Source organism: Chlamydotis macqueenii, chromosome 16, assembly GCF_036417535.1.
Source record: "Chlamydotis macqueenii isolate bChlMac1 chromosome 16, bChlMac1.mat, whole genome shotgun sequence".
NCBI classification, from domain to species: Eukaryota; Metazoa; Chordata; class Aves; order Otidiformes; family Otididae; genus Chlamydotis; species Chlamydotis macqueenii.
This window is the reverse complement of record NC_141571.1, coordinates 8,245,100-8,256,502: the sequence shown is the minus strand read 5'-3', so window position 1 is coordinate 8,256,502 and position 11,403 is coordinate 8,245,100. Positions and strand designations below refer to the sequence as shown.

The following is an 11,403-nucleotide window of genomic DNA, read 5'->3' as shown; positions in this document are numbered from 1 at the left end:
CTTTTACTTGCATCTCAGCACTGTTCTTTCTAATATCTATAAAACCTAAAGTGCTTGAGTTGTTTGCTCAGCCAACTCCATCAGCCCATCTGTTTTTGTCTCTTACTGCTCTCACTTTCATGTGTGTCAATTCCCTTATGCATCTTCTTAAAAAACATATTCAGCTGTGCAAGAGATCTTCCCTTGCCTCTTTCAAGACTTTCCTTTAAGCATGCACACAGAAAAATACAAATCCTAATCAACTTCATAAAAGAAAATAACAGCTCTGCCCTAACAGGTTCTTATATGGGATCTCTGGTCATCTGGTGCTTTGAGAACTTTAGTTTGTGTTTTATCCTCCTGAAACAGGATAGAAGAGTCTGATACGTGTCCTAGATGTTGCTGAATATGGTTGAATGGGGAGCAAACACTCTTAGTAACAAAGTTGTCATAAGAGCATGTCCAAATTCCGTACAGTCAGCTCATTATCCTCATGGGGAGTGTCTAGCTTCCTGTGTTGTCAGTCCGCATGCTAGCCTGATGGGGAAATGGTGCTTAAAAACATTGAGGAAAATGGAAGAGGGGTGAGACATACCATAATCCAAGGTGCTCTGCCCAAGGCAGGAACTCGTTTGTGTATTGGTGTTTACAAAAGGCCTGGCGAGGCATTGTTCAAAAAAAAAAAAAAAAAAAAGAGGTGTGATTGTGTGGGTTCGTGTGGTGAGGCAAGGAGCTGGGGAGGATTTCAGCCTGCTTGCTACATCACAATTTCACATCTTTTTTTCCAGGATTATCTGAAAGGTGTCTAGAAAGCTAGCAGAAGGGAGCTAGCTCGTTTTCGAGGAGCAGTACCTGCCTGAAGAAGCAAGGAGGAGGTCAGTAGTGGATGCAGCAGAAAGGGCTTGAAGTGGGCTTTGGATAACAAAGGATCAAAGACACAGCTAATTACACATCTTCAATAGTAGAAAACCTATGGGAGGGTAAGATGGAGAAAGGGGGGAGGCAATAAGAGAAAGATGATGGTTAGGGAAAGACAGGGTTGTGAGAGGACAGGGGTAGTGAAGAGAGGACGCAGGGTAAGGGAAGAGGGGTGAGCAGTGGATGGGGGAGATGGGAAGGGAGGGAATCTGGACACGGGAGAAAATGCCTGAGAAGTGAAGGGGGAAGAGTTGGGGGCAGGGGCGGGTGTCCCCGCGTGTGTAGCCGGTTTGGCCGTGCCCTGCGGCGTGTTGGGGCCTGGAGCAGAACAGCTGGAGTAAGCGAGGGGGCGCTTGGGATGCTCCCTGATTAATAGCAGAGGGTCCGGGCCGTGACCGCAGGCTCGGCATGTGCTGGAGCCGCGCTGCGCTTTCCCAGCCCCCCTGCCAGGATGAGGGGGGTCGGAGGGAGGGAGGGAGGAGGGAGGAAGGCAGGCAGGCAGCGAGCGGGACGGGGCCAGCGGCATCCAGCGGCAAACAAGCGCTCCGGAGCCGCGGCTTCCTGGAACCGGAGCCCAGCTGGGTGACAGGCAGCGGCGATAAGCGGCGGCTATCGGGGCCCTCCCGGCGGGCCCGGCCTCGCCGCGCCGCGGAAGCCGTGCGGAGCCGCGCTCCGCATCCGCCACCGAAGGGCAGGTAGGAAACACCTGGCCGCGGATCCCACCGCGGGGAGAGCGCGGGGTGCCGGCTGCGGGCGGGGAGAGGCGGCGTCCCGCCCCGCTGCGCGCCGGCGGAGCGCGGGCCGCGACCCCCGCGCTGTCCGTCGGCTGGGGGTGCGGGGCAGGGGCGCGTCGGGAGCGCCGCTTCGGGTACCCGGCAGAGAGAGGCGGGTATCCGGACGCGCGGGACAAGCGGCGGGTACTGGCACCGCGTCGGTGGGTGAGAGCTGCCGGGCACCGAGAGGGAGGGGGCATGTCACCTGTGGGGTACGTGTCACCTATTGGGTACGTGTCACCTATGGAGGGTGCATGTCACCCGTGGGGAATGCATGTCACCGAGAGGGAGTGCGTGTCACCCATGGGGTGCATGTCACCGAGAGGGCATGCGTGTCCCCTTTGGGGACTGCATGTCACCGAGAGGGAGTGCGTGTCACCCATGGGGTGCATGTCACCGAGAGGGCGTGCGTGTCACCTATGGGGGACGCATGTCACTGGGAGGGGGTGCGTATCACCCGTGGGGGGTGCGTGTCACCTATGGGAGGACAGGCTCCTTAGGAGTCGGCGGGCACCGGTAGGCAGGCAAGCTTCGGAGGATGCTGATGTTCCTAGAGTGGCGGCACCGGCACAGGGAGGTGCGGTAGCTTCCTATCCAGAGGTAGACACGTTCACAGCGGGAAACACCCAGGAACACCCTGAGAGGTGAAGGCCTGGCTGGAGCAGGTAGAAAAGTAAGAGGAGCAGGACAATGTTTTTGCCATCCCGCAGGGTTTACATTTTGGAGGTGTCGTTGTATGGGCTGGTGATATTTTAGTGAACTCTTTTTGTCTGTGCAGAGATTACATTTTATTTGCTCATAAATACGAAATGAGTTTTGGGTCACAGCCCAGTTACATTTTGCTTCAGACAGAGTTTAATTTCCCCTTTTAAAAAGTGTTTTAAATAAGTTGGGCCATATGGAAATTGAGTTGTTCATCAACCAAAGAAACTTAAAAGAGTTTGAAAAACTCTTTCTTACTTATTTCTTGAGCCATTTCTTGAGTATTGAACCAGAGTCAGAATACAGCACCAGTACTCAAAACTCCTGATTCAGTACTTTCCTTTGTTGGGATCAAGACTTAATCCGTCTCTACCTGTTTTCACAGCTGTAAAATGGGACGTACACCTATTAATGAGGGGCATTACATATTCTTTTTGTAAAGACCTTAATTAAAAGAAAAGCAGAGGAAGATCATTTGTAAGGGTAGTAAACAATGCAAAATGTATCTGAGGGAACATTTCATGTTGAATGGAGAGATAAATCTGAGAAAGATGTGGTGTCTAAATGAACATGCATATTAGAAACTTCTCTGTTGTATTCATTTCTTGTGCAGTTGATTACTTACATGCTGCTGCTCTGAATTCTGCAGAGTGGATGACATAAGCACCACATGTAGTAGTGCAGGAAAAGCTGCACAAAATCTGCCAAAAGGGGATGGAGCTGTTGTTGAATAGCAGGCCAAGCTCACTTTATATCCCATTCTAGAGAGAAACTTGTATGAGATACAACACATGTGATACGGTAGTGAACGACTAAATTGGTAAATTTTTCCTCCAGTTAGAGTCTGGATACTGACTAGAGGAATTAAAGGGCTTCCCTGAGATGACAGGTCCTGCATCCCTATCTGGTGGTTGGTCCTCAAGTCAGTCAGTCACTGCAGTGAAGTAGTGGTAGTTCTGTTAACAGCATGGAGACAAGAATGGGGAAATATAGGCCAAACAGTGAGTTATGTAATGATATTCCCTAAGGGGTAGTACAAAAATGAGATTATTTCCTTCTGTCAAGACAAAGAGCAGCAGTTGCTCTACAATGTTCGCTCTGGCCTTGGGTTCCTTAGGAGCAATCCAGGCAGGGTGTTGGGACACTGTAATCCACCAGTATAACTTTTTTCCCTTCCACAGGTAATTCCTTCATAAGTATTCCTTTGAAATATCCTCATAAAGAACATGAGAAGTGGAATAGAGATGTTATGGCCAGAAGGGGAAACCAGACTCAGTCTACAGGGAGGGGAAAGTTATTATTTTAATGTGTCTCTTTCTTAAGGATTTGAGGAGTGATAATGTGGAGTTACAGTGCACCAGGACAGAACAGAGGTTCTATGTATAGAAAGTTATACAAGATAAAGCAAAGGAGTGAGAACTGTCTCAGAAGGTTTGTTAATTATGCCATTTGGGTGAAATAAATAGAAAGGCTAGATTGGAAGTGAAGGAAATATTTTATGTAAAATAGTAAGTTTAATATTAGTTAAATATACACACTGGATCTTAGCCAAAAGGCTAAGGAAAAGGAAACAGTGTTGAATTATCCAGACTGCTATTGGCCAGAACTGGGTTTTGGAAGGTAATTGGCTGGTGACAATCCAAAATTATACAGACAGCAAGTCTTGCAAAGGACGCTAGCTGGCCTCTAATGACTAGAGGTGCTCAGGGTCCTGGGTTTAACTCTGATCGTAAGACGATGCCTCCAGAAGTGCACGAGGGACATACATATTTATGAAATACCAGTTTTTATCCACTTTTTTCAACTTTTCCATTTCTGTTTCCAGTTTATTCTCCCTGAGCACAGACTGCTTTAAACCAGTATGTCTTCAAAGACAGAATGCCTGAAAACCATAATTTTTATTCAATTAAACTTTTTAGGGAAAAAAAAAAGCAACTTGGTTTTCCGCCAATCAGTACATTTAGTCATTAGAGGATCAGAACACCAAGATGATCTTCTGTTCTTTGTCACTAATACAGAAAATACTGTAAGTATAGTTATCAAACTGATTTACATGTAGCTGATCTAGAATTGAATTTAGCTGTTTTAAATTAAAAAATAAAATTTGTTTCATGGGGAACTTAAAATGCAATTATTATTGGAAAAGTAACTGTGTCAGTGATATTTTATTACTCATCAGATACATTCTTTTCATTAATTCATCCCTGATCTACTTGATGGAGTAGCAAAAATTAACTTTCATTGTTTTTTTTTTTAACTGTTGCTACTCCAGACTGAGTTAAGTGAATGCAGTAGCCCTTGCAAAGTGCTCTGGCTCTTGTATCAGGAATTAAGATGCATGGTAGAGTTTGTATCTTGAGGTGTAAATCTCAGTTGCTCTGTAAAATACCTGTAATAACTTTAATTGGATTATAGTCATATAGTATGACTTTAACATTTCAGACTCACTTGTCAGGATTATTAGTGATTAAAAAAAAACCTGTTAACTTGTTGACTTAGCAAACAGAGCTGGAGCTGTAAGCCTTTATTCTTGTTTTCCTTTCCTTTCTCTGCGATGTAAATTGTCCAGACTACATATTTTGAGAATGCTGGCATGCTCGAGCTGGGAAGTCCAAGACTTAAGTGTGACACATTAAGTGTCAATAGGTTCCTGTAATTTAGAGTAAGGCTGGTCAAATCTATTGGTCCTCAAGGGCTCAGAGAGCCAGGGGCTGCACGTTTCAGTACGTGTAACTAATCATAGGGGCATCTGAATTTATCAGGCACTTCAGACATTTTGGCCTTATGTACTCCTGACTTATCTCATCTGTAAAACAGTGATAATGCAGTAATGTTTACATAGCACTGGGGAGATGATAAGAAATCAATATCAATCTTTCTCCATTACGTAGTGAGAGTTATATTTATGATTAGGGAATGAACCTTGTTGCTCTTAGCTGAATACTTTCCTCACTTATTTCATGTGGTAGGAATAGTGGTAACAAAGCACTCATCATTTTGTTTTAAAAAGCTGGCTCATAGAATGTGTGCTCGACATAAGAGTTTTCTGTAACCATTGTAGAAACCTTTTTAAACTTGTAGTTTTAAGCCATGCATAAATATTGGTAGCTAATATTCTGTGTGCCTATGAAGGCGAAAAGGGTTATCTGATTACGTGTATTTGCAGATCCGTCTCTGCTTCACATTCTTGCAGAGCAGAACAACAACATAACTTTCTTCTTTCAGGATAGTTAATGTTCTGGCCCAGAATTATAGCACCAGATGTGTTGCCACAGAAACAATTTAAAGGCAGAAGGAACTGCGAGTAAATTGTCTTTATAGTGGAAAATGTAAAAGCAATATTCATGTTTTAGAGCCTCTCATTTCTATGTGTGTTTATATGTGTGCACAGCAGAGAATAAGGGAGAATTTTGCTTTTTTTTTGTTTCATACATTTGTTAGCATTTTAAAATTCTCTGTACAGGGTTGAAAATTGAAAAATAATCTATTATGGACATGAGTTACGTACCTCAGAGACATTTTTTGTTAAATCCTGACTCATTTTTAGAAACTTTTTCCTTGGAAAGTGTGCAGTGTGCTAGCTGATTTACTTAGATCCAGTTGCAACATGCTTTGGAAAGTATTTCCAGTAATAGTTGTTACTGTGAAAGTAAGGAAACATTTGACAATATAAAATTATCCCAGATTTTGATGCTAAGAATTAATAGCACATTCTTTTTTACTGCAATTGACATGCTGATGAAAAGAGGGAATGTATATAGGAAATATTTTTATTTAATCTTGCCTAGGAAGCCTTAAACAGCCAAAGCCCTTGATTTTAGCTAGTATTTCTTTTTCTGCCACAGGGTACTCTATTCAACATATTATTTTCTCAACTATTATGGAAATATTTGTCTGAACAAAATGCAGCATGAATTACCTTAATATCCCCTTTTCACTTTTTTTAACCACAGAAGGGCTTCTTTTTCCTACAGTTTTGCATACTGTTTGGGATAGAATTAATCAGAAAAACATCCAGGAAGGCCACAGCTACAGCAGAACATTGGCACGTGTAATGATTATGTCAGAAACTCTCCAGATGTGGATGCATCTACTATTTGCAAGTAAATTTTTCTTGTAGAATTTATGTTGATTTTTTACCAAATTAAAACTTATAAAAATGCTGATGGAATTGTGTCTGCATTAGGATTTCAGTTTTATCATAGACGTAGCATAATATACAGCATCTGTAACTAACATTGCTGGGCATTCCTTCTATAAACTTGACTGAGAAATCTAGGAAAAATTTCAAAAGGCCAAGATCCACGCATAAAGAGATTTATTTCCACAGTTCTTTGTCATTCATGCATTTGGGAGGTCTCCCTGCACATTTTAAAATACTGCTGGCAGTGTAGCTGAAGGAAACATAATTACATTTATCTTATCAAAATCCTGGGTGAAGTTCGTGTCTCGGAGTGATGGGAAAACTTGGCCATATGCATCTGTACACATAATGCTACCCTGTGATTTTGGAGGATAATGGCCATACAATATTATACCAAGAAGCCTTCTTTTATTATTTGTTTGTTTGTTTGTTTAGTATTTTCCCTCTGTGAAATTTATTTTTTTTAAATATTTTTTCATATAGCCATACTTTACATGTCTTTCAGTTTGGAAATATATAATTTATTCCTTTTGTTACTCAGTTTTTATTAAAATCTGGGATCTTCACTTTTCCATTGTTGAAAATTGTTTATAACAGAAGTATCGGGATATATCCAGGTGTGCTAGAGTTAGGAACAGTTACTTATGCTTATGAAAATAATTTGACCTTATTTTAAGTATCCTACAAGAGTAATCTTTTGAACTCTGTCAGTTTTGGAATTAGACTCCATACCATGTCACACGTTTGAGTTTTGGCAAGTTCACAGGCATGTACGTCACCAAACAAGATCTGCCATAAGGATAAGAATTTTTTTTCTCTCTTGCATTCCCTCTTCAGGCACAACTCCAGTTCTGGGTGTGGAAGGAATGCAGAGCTGGGCCTAGAGCTTGTGTCTGCACAGGTTAGAAATGAACTTTCAGTATAAAATTTGAATCTGGATCTGCACCCATATTTTGCTAGATGACCACAGATATTTGAATCCAGATTTCTGGTTTGGGTGCTCTTTGGGGCTGAATCAGTCCTTCTGTTTGCAAGCTGATCCAAATGTCCCCTTAATTAGTTCCCATCCCTTTTCTTTGATCCCATGAGAAGATAGGTTAGTCTTTCTTTAGGCAGTAGAGTTTTCCCAGACAGACATTGTAAACTAGAAATATAGGCACTTATAATTTTCTTGAGAACGTCCTTTGGGCCTGAAATTTCTTGTGCTTGGTTTCAATCCAGTATTGAATAAGGCTGGAAAATCTGAATAATGTCAGTTCAGCTGCATTTGAGTTATTCAAGTGCATTTTAAAAATATGTACTTTCCACTTACATTTTTTCCATAATTCTCTGCACTTACATAACCTCTTTTTTTAATTTAAATTGCCACAGACTTGAGGAGATCATTCTCCAATACTGGGACTCAACAGATAAACAGGGAGGCAATTCAAAGACCTCAGTGTGATTTGAAACCTTAATGTTTACTGCTTTAGTGTTGGCATGAATAGGTTTATGTTTCTACTAGTGCAGACAAAATACAATAAATAACCTTCAGTTTACCTATGTGCTGAATTTATGCAATCTTTACGTTATGTAATTGAAATTTTACAAAAAGAGTTTAGAAGGTTTCTCCAGATTATAAGGAAAGATTTTGTTTGATGAGATCTGTAAAATTAAAATAGTAGGCCAGGGTTTAAAGAAAAAAAAATGACACACAGAGATACTCCAAATGCATATGCAGCTGTTTGAGCCATTGTTACAGTAGAGTGTACATATTGGGTAACTGTGTGCGGAAACGTGGCTAGTACTTGATCTGTACCGAAAATTCACAGGCTTTTCTAAAGTTTTAAAGACAACTGATTTGTAGCAAGTTAGTTACCCGGTTTTTACAAGGGAAGATAAAACAAAAATGCAGTTAAAATGGAGAGATCGTATCTAAAAATGCGTTCGTTTAATTCCATAAGTAACATCACAGCATCATGGTATGTTTGTTATATTGATGTATATAGCTGCACCTTACTGTGTGCCTTTTTCATGCTTTTAGTACATTAGTATATGCCTAGACTTCATGAAAATGTGTCGCTAGGCTTTTGTTATCCATTGTTGAAATGGAAGCCCACACAGTGATCTTGAAGGTAATGCCACCTTTGAAGAGAGTCTGCATGTAGAAAGCTGATGGGAAATACTGCTTTAGTTAACCGCAGCTCCCACGGAAACAATAAAGCTGTCCTTTGTGTAACTCTGCTGATGTCGTTGGGTCTTGTTCCTAATTCCACTGAGGCTGAATTGTGACCCTCCCTTTTTCTGAAGTATTCACATGCCAATGTGTTGTGCAACAGTAATTTGTTAACAAATAAAGGAGAATTTAAATAACCTTAGAAAATCAGTGCAGGCATCCCAACTGCCTGCAAACAAACATCAGAAGTGCAAAACAAGTAAGTACTAGTGCAAAGTATCTCAAAATTGCTTGAGCTTGGGTTCTTCAGGAACAAAACCACAGTACGTGGTCTGCGGGAGAAGGCTTTGGATAAGAACATAGACTGCATCTTCTGGTAAGATCTCCTGTGCAGACAGTTTCTGCATCTGCCTAGCCAAGCTGGTTTTCTCCAGAGCTGTAGTAATACAAGATAGATCTTTCCCTTATGGGTATGAATTTGACTGCTTTTAGTTTCATTTGAAGCAATAAGCAAGTATACTTTGACCTATAATTGTCAGATTATCTTTACAATACAGTAAAACTATAGCTTATTGTAAAATATCTCTCCTGAGTAAGCCAAATCTTACAGAGCAAAACACCATTTTTCTATTATAACATGAAATGCTCTGTGTGCCATTGCTGCTGTAACTGTGTCAGGATCTGGATGTAATTCTGGATTTGGATTAGTCTATTGTTGGAGTCACTTGTCAAGATGTATATTTTGTATCTGAATGGCTATTTCTGAATTTTGAAGATCACCCAAGAGAGATTTTCTGCCAGTAAGTTTTCTGGGCTGTACGCTCTCAATGACGATTCTGTAGAGGATCACAAATGTGAGTTCATAAGATCAACGATCCATGCACGGATGGTTGGAGGGTCATATTGCAAATGTGGGAAACTTGCCAGGGGACATAGAACATCACAGGGACATACTGTTCTATCTACTGCCTCTCCAGCGGGGCATGGTTCCTCATTAGTGGGAAGACACATCACTGTTGTGCTTACAGAACCTTTCAGCATTCTGGACACTGCTGCCATCATCTCAGGCTCATCTGGCAAGATGTGTGATGATAATGTCTTTCACAAATTGTGCCTATCTGATGCCAAAAAAAGTAAATCAGTGCACACATAGTGCCTTTGGTATCACTGGAGTCATCACAATACTGTGGTATTTAACTGTTTTGCCTATGTGTTGTCCTGAAATTTAAAGTTCTTTGCTGGTGATCTCATCCATCACCGGAACTCCTTAAATTATCAGTCACGCAACAGCTATGTAAATATGGACCATGCATTTGGCCATCCATTTTTGTGTTGGGTCTCTGTGCAGCTCTAATAAATACAACTTAATGCAAACCTGACTGTCATTTTCCTACGTACCACATTCTGAAGGTGCCTGTTGTTCGTCCTCGTTCTATTAGGACAATAGGAGCTGATGAACTAAGGATCAGTATGTACAGTGAGCTGATTGATACCTTGTGTCCTTTGCTCATTGGTCTTGGGTAAGAGCTCTTCACGCTCTTAAGTCAGTGAGGGCCCACTTTTGTAAAGTGGCATGATCTTATTCTGCAAGAGTGGTCTCGATTATAATTGGCTCATAGGTAAGTAATAGAGTCTGGGGAACATAGACTAAGTCAATTTACATCACAAAAATAAGTCTTGTTTTATGAGGCTTGAAGGACTTACGCAGAGATTTTTTTACAAACTGAGAATTGTAGTTGTTCTGTACTTGCCATGTAGTCATACTAAGCTTTGTTCTGTGCTTTAATGTAGTACTGCTATCATTTTTTTTTCTCAGTTGAGATATTAAAAGCTTCTGCAGCCATATTGTTATGGCAGTGTTGTATGCTAATACAACTTACTCTTTTCCTTGATACTTTATAGTAGTACATCTGTACTAGCAAAGTCCTTGTAGTAGCTAAAGACACACAAGTAATAAGTCCCTCTCGACAGATATTAAGTCCCTGTCTATGTTACACATTCCTACCCTCAGCTAAATTGGGCAAGAACTGTGAAAAATGGTTTCTTTTACCAACATGGCTGAACTAGCAAAAGATGCAAGTATAGAAGCAGTTACAGTGCACAGTAAACTTGTGCATGTGTGAGTACTGGTTGGTTTAAGTCTGAGGAATAGTTTTAACTGTGCTGATACAAAGCACAGGCTTGCCAAGTGGCTCCATTCGTTCTAGGAGAATGTTCATGGTAAATAACACCGATATTCTGATAGCAGTGAGGCACTGGCTGTATAGATACACACAAGGTGTTCCCATCGAAGGATTTTTTTACATTATCTGCAGACTACTAATACCTTTCAAAACTATACTAGATGTATTAAAACAACAAAGCTCTCTTGTGTAACTGTAGAGATCTATGTTACAAAGTTTCTGGCATAGCTGTGAACGCTAAGAGGAATGTTAAAAAGTGAAACCAATAAAGATTTAGCTCTGCTGGCAAAATACTCCTATAGAACACTCTTTTTGCCAGGATTGCTGCTGTCTTTTGGGGAAAGATGTAGAAACAAACTGGCAGAAGACCTCAATTATCTCTTCTGTTGGAGTTTTGTTGTTGTACTTACACAGAGATGCTGAGTAAACCAGTCCAAAGTCTTAAGAAAAACTCCTTGTGATGCTGAAAAATATGAAACACTAAGCAGATGTGACTGCTAGTTGCAGTAAAAGCTTTGAGTCCTCAGGGAGCAAACAATTGGGTTCACA

The 11,403-nt window shown here is 41.2% G+C and overlaps 1 protein-coding gene across 2 annotated transcripts in view; it reads left to right on the top strand.

Annotated features, from left to right (window-relative positions):
* Positions 1-1,436: 1,436 nt before the first annotated feature.
* RIPOR3 (RIPOR family member 3) overlaps positions 1,437-11,403 on the top strand; it is a 53,356-nt gene continuing 43,389 nt past the window's right edge. Inside the window, exon 1 of one of the 2 annotated variants that reach the window (XM_086760802.1) lies at positions 1,437-1,592. The gene's annotated coding sequence lies outside the window, so the exon portion shown is untranslated. The remainder of the gene's footprint in view (positions 1,593-11,403) is intronic. The other variant, XM_086760803.1, reaches the window with a different exon arrangement.